Here is an 11,698-nt window from a genome sequence, read left to right as displayed (position 1 = left end):
GCTCAGCTGGTTCTACCATCAGGTGGATCCCCTCTCCTCGACTATTTCGACGCTGTTCACGACAATTTCTAGGGGGTGCACCGACTGAGTTGATCAGGCTTAGCCAGGAACCAGCTTGCTCTTCAACTGCCCTTCCCTTTTCCTCCATACCCAACCAGAAGCTTCCTCTGACTGTCTCCCAACTTTCCTACCAAGCTTCTTCTTACTAGTCCAGTTAGTCCTAGCTTGCTGAACAAGTTTCCTCCTATGGCTTGCATCTGCTGACTGTCATAGTGGTTGCTAAATGTTATCAAAACCAAGTCGTCCTGATTTTACAACTCCCACTATGTCTTTATCGCCTCTCTGTATCTTCAACAGCGCTCTTGGCCATCAACTTCCTTCCTATCCTGACATAAACATTTGCTTTTTATCCTTGTCATTTGCGCAGTCTCTTCAAGTAGATGGGGTGTCTAAATTATAATCCAAAGAATTTCTTAATAGTTTGCCAAAATGTAGTTTATATCCTGCTTGTTTCAGAACATTAATAAAAAGAATGAGTCACCGGACTTATTTTCACACTACAGGTTGAGCAAAATTGTCAAATTTTGTATAGATTATGCATGAAAAACCCAATATCTGGTCATAAAACGAAAACCACACCATAGAATTTTGAAATGAAATGTGAGAAGATAGCTCCAATATTATTATTTCAGATAAGAAGAAGAAAAAATGGGATCACCGGACTCGTTTTCTTGATACATTATATATAAATATACTAAATAAATAAATGATTTGGAAAATACGTTGAAGGTATAAAAAGTCATGAGAATTCCGAATGCAATAAGGTTCTATCCGGGCACTCTGGTTCTAAACCCTGGTTCCATCTGGGTTGTTTGGTTCTGAACCTTGGTTCTTTGGTTCGAAACCATGGTAACTGGTTCAACATCCGGGTTGTTTGGTTATAGCAACCCGAATTCCTGGTTCCATCTGGGTTCTTTTCTAGATTATTCTAATGTTCCCGTTGAACTTGAAGAAGATAACCACAAGTATCCGAATAAAAAGGTAAAGTAGGTCAAAGACGCTAAAATTGTTAACATTTCAGGATCGACGGTTAAAGAAGCTGTAAGGTATTTATTTTCTCATTCTAATGATTAGGAAACTAGATAAAAATAAAGCATCGTTTAGATTTTAAAAATAAATCGAAATGGTTAATTATATCGAACATTATTTTATTTAATTCAGTCGTTCTGTTTTTATTTATTTCCTTTAATATTTCTAGACGTTTTAAAACAACAAAATTTGGAGACCTGTCGTTCAATTGGCCAACGATATATGCATCTAGCCACTTCACCAGTTGACGAATTGCATATATATTTAAATGCACATTTAAAGTTCGAATGCATTTTATTTAATAGCCGCTTTGTAATAATATCAGATTTGATAGAAATACGTGTGAAGTATATAATATGTAACAAATCGTTTTGTTCAAAACGGAATCTTAAAAGACATTTAAAAAGAAAGTGATGATCAATTTAAGTTTAATTGAAAAATAAGTTATAAAATATAACAATAAATTTGTCAAATTTGATACTACTTGTGAAATATTATTAAGGCATGCATTAGACCGTTGGTTTTCCCGTTTGAATGGTTTTACACTAGTAATTTTGGGGCCCTTTATAGCTTGTTGTTCGGTGTGAGCCAAGGCTCCGTGTTGAAGGCCGTACTTTAACCTATAATGGTTTAATTTTTAAATTGTTATTTGGATGGAGAGTTGTCTCATTGGCACTCACACCACATCTTCCTATATCTATATAATCATTATAGGCCAAAAAGAATCACTTCAAAATGAAGATTGAATATTTTTATAATAAAATTGTGTGTGTGTGTGTGTGTATTAATGACAGTGCTGGTGGAATGCGTAGCACCAGCACACTAGTCAGAACTTCTGTGTTGGTACCATAGAAAAGGAACATAAACTGCGGAGTTACTCTAGTCCGTTCGTCCCGAACGTAAAAAAAAAAGGGTTCCGTTGTTTTAACTTTAGTGGCCTCAACCAAATACTACAAAACTTATACACAAAATAAAAAGAAGATGTGTCATAAGTGCCAATAAGAACACTCCACAAAAGACTAAATGATACAGAAATTAACAGCTATAAGTCACCCTACGGCCTTCGACAATGAGCAAAGTCCGTACCGCATAGTCAGTTATAAAAAGCACTGAGAAAGAAACGGACAAATTATGTACAAAAAATGAACAAAAACAAATATGTAACACATAAACAAACGACAATTCATGAATTAGAGTCTCCTGACTTGGGACAGGTACATACAAACAGAATGCGGCGGATTAAACATGCTAGCAGGATCCACACCCTTCACCTCATGTGGCATGAGAGCCAAAGAAGAACTCTCCACAAGAGACCAGGTAGCACAGAAATTAACAACTATATGTCACCATACGGCTTTCAACAATGAGCAAATAGGTATAGAAGATGTTGTATGAGTGCCAATGAGACAAATCTCTATATCCAAATAACAATTTATAAAAGTAAACCATTATAGGTCAATGTACGGCCTTCATACGGAGCCTTTGCTCTCACCGAACCACAAGCTATAAAGGGCCCAAAAACTACTAGTGTAAAACAATTCAATGGAGAAAACCAACGGTCTAATCTAAATAAAAAAACGAGAAACGAGAAAAACGTATAAATTACACAAACAAACGATAACTACATCAGATTCCTGACTTAGGACAGGTGCAAACATTTGCAGCTGGATGAAACATTATTATAACATCACAACATAGAAAAAAACACGATAAAACGAAATTCAAACGAGGAAAGCAATGGACAAATGTAAAGGCCACTGACTTGCGACTGGCACATGCATACTAAATATAGGGCGGGGTTGAACATGTTAGCGGGGTCTTCACCATCTCCCTAACCTAGCTGGGACAATGGTTATTTCCACATACAAAAAAAATGAATTTGAAATTTGGTAGCGTCACTTTTACCGTTCAAGAGTTATCATGTTCCTTTAAAAACATAGAAAATGCTGAATTAGCGTTTTCGTTCTTTTAAATAAATTTGACTCAATCAAATTTTATAAACCTTATACGTAATGCGTATTACCCCCATAACACGCTCTATCAAGTTCGATATTTGGTGGTGTTACTGTTCAAGAGTTATTAGATATAAGAAGTTGGTACTAGTACTAATGATACAGATATCAACACGTAGACTAAAGATAGGAAAGATCATGCTTAATCTGCTGTTTCTGTTCTTTAACTTTAGTTGCCTCAACCAAATGTTTTGAAACTTATACACAATGCTTATGGTCAATTAACAGTCAAAATTACGTGAATCCTGTTTCTATATGTGGAGTTTACTTGTGTTTTCTTTTCACAAGCAGGGGCATCTGTGGCCCATAGACATAGTGTACATTTATTTCAGTAAACGGTTTATTTACTTCCTTTGGCTTCTACTTCTATTAGAATTAACTTGCATATTTTTTTAGGATTGCGGTGCAGTTTGATAACAGACAGTGACCAGCATAAAAAAGTGTTTCACTAGATTGAGCTCTTTGTCTAAGTGTACTTTAAAGGTTCTTAATTCGCACTGAGTTCAGTTTATTGACATGCGTATACCTTCGTGTGATTTTTAAGATGCTTAAACAGACTATCCATATCAACATGTCCATCAAATGAAATCCAAGGTAAAATGATTGAACCATTTTGAATTATCAATCTATCACAACTTGCAGTACATGGTGCTACTAGAGCAGTAAATATTCTTTCTAATTTTCACAGCAATAAAAAGATTTAGTTTTCATTTGATCAAAACATTCTTCATATCAAAAATTGAGAATGGAAATGTGAAATGTGTTTAAGAGACAGTAACATGACAAAAAGGCAAAAAGCAGTCAAAGGTCACCAATGGGTTTTTAACAAAGTGAGAAAATCCCTCGCCCGGCGGCGGACTTCAAAATGTGTACTAGTTCAAACTCCAATACATAAAACCGATCTTACAATTAAAAATATACAAATATAACTAAATATTTAATAAAAATATAAAAATATTAGATATGAGTGCAATCAGAAGATTCTCCATATACTTCAAACATAATATACAAGTTGTACAATGAGGGCAAAGGTCAAGATCATATAAAGTTTCTCGTGCCACAAGACATCTTATGACAATACATCTTCATGCTACATATTCAGAAGCAAGCTAGGTCAATTTAGAATTATACTTCTAGTTCAGGGTAATATACAAAGGAACACACTGTATACATCATGATGATACACCCACACTGCATAGGTCAAGAGTCAAAAAGTCATAGTCTGGTCAGGAGTTCCATGCCAAAAAAAACCCACAAAGCAGTCCTGCACGAAATTTCATAACGTATCAATGTCTCATAGCATGATGCACTACACATGCCGAATACAGCAAACATAGGTCAGGGACAGAAACAGAAGTCATGTATCTAAACTCAATAGAACAGTACTTGTATTTCAGGTCACTATATGCAAGTGCCTTCAACATAGAACATAAACTCTCGCAACAATTCAAAGTTAAAACGTCTTTCACAAAAGTTTGAGCAGGATTTTTTGCAACGATTACCTTACCACTGTTAATCGAAAATCGGATCTTAAAACTAGGGTTTACCATTAATTTCTAACCTTACCATGTGATATCACTATGGTAAACTGATAGAAACACTTGATGCAGTCATGAAATTGAATATTTGCAAAAGTACGAAGAGAACAATACAAGACAGAGTAAGAAACAAATGAAAGTAATTATACATACGAACTTTTTATCACAATGCACAAACAAGAAACCGTAGTTTTCATTCATTTTATTCATTTGAAATGTACGCTCTCGTTAAACAATGGAAATTAACGCTGTATATTTATATAAACGATCAATCTTGTAATAAAAGGTGTAAATTCCTAACACAGTCTATTGCTTTTTGGAATTTTGGGTCCTCTATGCTCTTCAACTTTGTATTTGTTTGGCTTTGTAACTATTTTGATCTGAGCGTCACTGATGAGTCTTATATAGACGAAACGCGCGTCTGGCGTATAAAATTGTAATCCTGGTGCTTTTGATAACTAGTAACAGTAACACTATCTGAATGATCTGCCCTTGCATTTGAGTTGTCTCCCCTTATTTGGCAAAGTTGTAAACAAATGAATCGTAAAATACAACCATAAATATGATAAAACATGGCATATTCTATATTATAATGAAAAATCTTACTTAGGAATTACCTAATAATTTCAAAATTTGCACAATTTATCAACAAGAGTGCACACGCTGAAATGTCTCGCCTTCTTTACTAATCATTGATATTTTGTGGATAGTCTTCAAAATAAAAGCTTTATTACAACTGTCACATAATATACAGCTCTATTACAACTGTCACATAAACTTGACATCTCAATCAAGATAAAATAAAAACACATAAACTTAACATTATCCAAGAAAATTAAACATTGACCAATGAACCATATGAAAATAAGGTCAAGGTCAGATGGACAATGCCAGGCAGACATTTACAGCTAACAATTCTTCCATACAACAAATATAGTTGACCTATTGCTTATATATTAAGAAAAACAGACCAAAAACACAAAAACTTAACACTGAGCAACATGAGCAATGAACCGTGAAAAGGAGGTCATGTTCAAATAAAACGTGCGCAACTGACAATAAGATCATAAAATATTTCCATACACCAAATATAGTTGACCTATTGCATATAGAATTAGAAAAAAAGACCAAAACTCAAAAACTTAACTTTGACTATTGCACCATGAAAATGAGGTCAAGGTCAGATGACACCTGCCAGCTAGACATGTACATGTACACCTTACATTCATTTCATACACCAAATATAGTAGACCTATTGCATACAGTATAAGAAAAACAGACTAAAACACAAAAACTGAACTATAACCACTGAACCCTGAAAATTAGGTCACGGTCAGATGACACCTGCCATTTGGACATGTACATCTTACAGTCCTTCCATACACCAAATATACAAGACATATTGCTTATAGTATCTGAGTTATGGACTTGACCACCAAAACTTAACCTTGTCCACTGATCCATGAAATGAGGTCGAGGTCAAGTAAAAACTGTCTGACGGGCATGAGGACCTTGCAATGTATGCACATACAAAATATATTTATCCTATTACTACTAATAAGAGAGAATTAAACATTACAAAAAATCTTTAACTTTTTTTTTCAAGTAGTCACTGAACCATGAAAATGAGGTGAAGGACATTGACCATGTGACTGACGGAAACTTCGTAACATGAGGCATCTTTTTTACAAAGTATGAAGCATCCAGGTCTTCAACCTACTAAAATACAAAGCTTTTAAGAAGTGAACTAACACCGCCGCCGGATCACTATCCCTATGTCGAGCTTTCTGCAACTAAAGTTGCAGGCTCGACAAAAATCTAGACCTTGTTTTCGGGTATTTCAAAATCCAAAATGGAGGAAGACACCATATCTACCTTAACATCATGACTTGTCTGGGTTTGGTGACTTTAAACTCCTCTGTAATAGAACACAGTAGTAGTCGAAGTTTTGAACTGGTGCTGTTCAAAACCAATCCTGATAATACTCTTTGAAACCCCAAGTCATTTGCGTAAGTGTCTGTTGAACGTTATCTCTAAACGTTCAACTTTGGTAAGAGGTACTTCGTACATCAACAGAGGCCATGTTATCCTTGGTAATGTTCAATGCTGATAGCACCACACCTTGTACTTAATATAAGACTCCTGGATTTTGAAGGCTTGAACTTTATCCGTGCCCAGTCTATAAGGTCACCTATACCAGACAAGTACATGCAACATCCACTTGCCTTCCAGGACATTGTCATGTCGTCCCTGAATGCTCTTGTTGGTGGCTGACTTACCCCAGATGACATTACAGGTCCTCTGGTCCTCTTCTCTGCTAATTTTACTACGAGATTCATTGCTGTTTAAAATAGAACTACTGATATGGTACATCCAGTAACGATTTCCATTTCTAGTCTTTGCCACGCTGTTGTGTAGTCTGCAACTGTAAACCTCATTATAAAGTTGTTGAAATAGTACTGACGCATTTTCTCTAACCATAGCAGGTATGTGGCATATCTTCAAGGTTAAATCTACTAGCTTGTGTGGTATACTTCAATAAGTGTTTGCCAGGTCAAACAACATGGCAGTCAAAACAGCAAAATTTCCTTAACATTACCAATTCAGGGGCAGTAACCCAACAACGGGTTGTCCGATTCGGATGATCTGAAAATTTCAGAGCAGATAGATCTTCCCCTGATAAACAAGTTAACCCCCATGTCAGATTTGCTCTAAATGCTTTGGTTTTTGAGTTATAAGCCAAAAACTGCATTTTACCCCTATGTTCTATTTTTAGCCATGGTGACCATCTTGGTTTGATGGCTGGGTCACCGGTCACATTGTAAAAGTTAACAGACGACTACGACGGACGCAAAGTGATGAGAAAAGCTCACTTGGTCCTTCGGGCCAGGTGAGCTAAAAAATGGGCTTAAATTTAAATCTGAAATCTAAAGTAAATAAGAAATTCAGAAGTCTACTTTCACTAATTCCAATTAGTAAAGTTTTGAGTAAATCGATCTATGCATATTCTGGTAAGCTTACAATATATAAAACCAAAACATGGTGTGTGCTGTGACCTAGCAAACCCACAACATTTTTATATCAAATTAGAGGCCCCGAAGAGCCAGTGTCGCTCTGATTCTACATTAGTTTTGGAAATCATGTAAAAATAGATTAAAATCATAACAGATACCCTTATAATGATTGAGGCAAAGTTTGATTTAATATTTACACTGTAATTCAATCAAAAGCATTACTTTTGTAAAGTTTACAGAAAGTACCAATACATTAATTGAAATTGTAGAAAATAACTTTATGAAACAAATCAAATAAAAAGTAACAACACTTGGTCAGCACCACAAAAGAATTTAAACAATCATACCTTGTTTGGTTTCAATCCATCAAGCGTTTTTCTAGAAGACAGCTTAGTATGATGTCCTTCATCAATGAACTAGTGCACATTCTTGTGTAGGGGCTAGCTGAAGCACACCTTCGAGTGCTGGAGTTTCTCTCTCTATTGAAGAGCTGTTGTCTGCTCTTTGGTCGGGTTGTTGCTTCATTGACACATACCCTATTTCCATTCTCAATTTTATTGAATATACATTTGTATTTCCCAAAGGGTCCTTTGTTCCAAGTCCCCTGTTGGCAGCCATCTTGTTTGATGGGTTTGCTACAAAGTAAATACACTTGGTCATCACCTCAAATGGAATATTCATGCAATGTTTGGTTTCATTTCATTCAGTGGTTCTACAAAAGAAAACATTTATATGTATTTCCCTTAGGGTCCTATGTTAAATTAAGTCCTGGCGGCCATCTTGGATGATTGATCACCTACAAAATTACAACACATGGTCAGCATCATGTAAGAAACATTCATGCCATGTTTTATTTCGTTCCATTTAATGGTTCTATAAAAGGGGACATCTGCATGTATTTTCCTAAGTCCCTCTGTGGTGCCCAACTTGGATGATAGATCGGCTTCAAAACAACAGCACTTATTCAGCACCTCACAAGGAACATTCATGCCATGTTTGGTTTCATTCCATTCAGTTGTTCTCTACAGGAAAAAAATTGTATGTATTGCCATTATAAGGTTCTATGTTAAACGAAGTCCCTGCGAAAGGCTATCTCGAATGATGGATCGCCTACAAAGCTACAAAACTTGGTCAGCACCTCATTAGAAACATTCATGCTATGTTTTATTTTATTCTATTTTGTGGTTTTATTAAAAGAAGACATTTGCTTGTATTATACCCAAGGGTACCTATGTAAAACTAAGTTGGTGTCCTCTGACAGCAATCTTGGATGATGGCACAGCTTTAAAGTAAACACATTTGGTCAGCTCCTCATAGGAAACATTCAAGCCATGTTTGGTTTCATTTCATTCAGTGGTTCTATTGAAGAAGACATTTGTATGTATTGTCCATAGAGTCCTATTTGAAACTGAGTCCCCTGCTGGGGCCCATCTTGCATGATGGATGAGCTTCGAAAGCAACACTTAGTCAGCACCCCATAAGGGATATTCAAGCCATGTTTGTTTTCATACCATTAAGTGGTTCTTCAGAAGAAGTTCAAAATGTAAACGAAGATGGACATCATACAACAAGTGATGAGAAAAGCTTGCTTGTCACTTTGGGCCAGGTGAGCTAAATAGGAGTTTCGTATCACAACAAGAGGGTAAACATTTGTTGAAGAATCAAGACGTAATTGTCTCTATATACATCTTTATATTAAATGACACATTTATCCATTTTCAGTAGCTTTATTCACAATATTTTCTTCTCTATCTTACCACTTAAAGGCAATATAAATCCATGAAAACAAAAACAATCAACAACAAAATCAACAAATAACTTCAACAAAATCTATAATAAATAATAATTAATGACACTAAAGAAATAAAGATGGTAAAAAAGTGTAAGAATCAATGAAATATTTAAAATGACCAATGATGACAAAAAGCACATGTTACTTTTATTAGCATATAATACAATTATCCATTTATAATACACTTGTCTAAACAGTTGGCCATTTAAAATCTCACAAGTAATAACACATTGAGAGAAGAAGCGCTTACAAACTATACAATTGTTAAAATAATTAATGTCACTAGTGAAAATGACAACATAAATAACTGTATTTTGACAAACTAATCCTAGAACTATGAAGGTTCAATTCAAAGTCAGGACTTTTAAAAATGTATTTAATGGTTTTTAATATCAGTTTCTAATGATTAAACTACTGTAACCTGTAACTTAGGACAAAAATATCTTAACTAGAGGCTCTCAAGAGCCTGTGTCACTCACCTTGGTCTATGTGCATATTAAACAAAGGACACAGATGGATTCATGTCAAAATTGTGTTTTGGTGATATTGATGTGTTTGTAGATTTTACTTAAATGAAAATTCTTATTACTTACATTTTTTTCTATCTGTAATAAACTTGGCCATTTTTTAAAGAGGATATATTTTGTAAAAACTTACAAAATCTTTCCAAATTAATGAAAATTGTTAAAAATTTACTATAAAGGGCAATTACTCCTTAAGGGGTCAACTGACCATTTAAATCATTTAATTTATTTGTAGATCTTATTTTGCTGAACATTATTGCTGTTTACAACTTATCTCTATCTATAACAGTATTCAAGATAATAACAAAAAATGGAAAAATTTCCTTAAAAATCACCAATTGGGGGCAGAAACCCAACAACCAGTTGTCCAATTCATCTGAACGTTCCAGGGCAGATAGATGTTGACTAGATACACAATTTAACCCATGTCTGATTTGCTCTAATTACTTTGGTTTCAGAGTAATAAGCCAAAACCTATATTTTACCCCCTATGTTCTATTTTTAGCCATGGCAGCCATCTTGGTTGGTTGGCCAGGTCAACAGACATATTTTTTAAACTAGATACCCTAATGATGATTGTGGCCAAGTTTGGTTAAAGGAGTAGGGGCATTAAGGCCTAGTTTTGGCCCAAGAAAATAAAATTTTTGACAACCATTTCAAATTGGCACATAATATTTAGAAATACATCGGGTCAAGAAATATAAATGAACAAGAATGTGTCCATAGTACACGGATGCCCCACTCGCACTATCATTTTCTATGTTTAGTGGACCGTGAAATTGGGGTCAAAACTTTCATTTGGAATTAAAATTAGAAATATCATATCATAGGGAACATGTGTACTTAGTTTCAAGTTGATGTAACTTTAACTTCATCAAAAACTACCTTGACCAAAAACTTTAACCTGAATTTCGCACTATTATTTTCTATGTTCAGTGGACCATGAAATTGGGTCAAAACTATAATTTTGCATTAAAATTAGAAAGATCATATCATGGGGAACATGTGTACTTAGTTTCAAGTTGATTGGACTACAACTTCATCAAAAACTACCTTGACCAAAAACTTTAACCTGAAGTGAACGGACGAACGGATGCACAGACGGACAAACGAACGAACGAACGGAGGCACAGACCAGAAAACATAATTCCCCTCTACTATCGTAGGTGGGGCATAAAAACATAAAGATTTTTATTTAATGACGTCACAATTACGTCATAATATGTACTGTTTTTACAAAAACGATGAAAAATTCAGAATTTATGCAGTTTTCTATCGTTATTTCCGTTGTGTAAACATCCTGCGCAGCCAAGAAACAACAATATAATTTAACAGAAGCTTTATTATAACTATTGGCATAATCTCCCTAAATATAAAGTTGTTTCTTGGGTGCGCACATACTTTTTCAATCTGAAATATATTTAAAATTTGATGAAAAATCAAGGAAAATCACGAAATTTAACATAATATGCAAAGTCATGATTTGTTGCCATGGTAACTTGTTCAATGTCAAATTTGTTTTGTTTTTCTTAATACCTTATGCTTTAGTCAAGTTTTCAGTTATTTAAGAATATGTACAATTACTTTTAAATTTGCAGTAATTTTCCGGCCAAATTAGGGCCGTATGCCCCTACTCCTTTCTCTTACTAGTTTCAAACGACAGTTGTAAATGATAACAAAAATTTATGAAAACTGTTAAAAATTGACTCTAAAGGGCAATAACTCCTTA

Source organism: Mytilus trossulus, chromosome 1 (assembly GCF_036588685.1).
Source record: "Mytilus trossulus isolate FHL-02 chromosome 1, PNRI_Mtr1.1.1.hap1, whole genome shotgun sequence".
Classification (NCBI taxonomy): Eukaryota; Metazoa; Mollusca; class Bivalvia; order Mytilida; family Mytilidae; genus Mytilus; species Mytilus trossulus.
Note: the sequence above shows the minus strand (reverse complement) of the source record.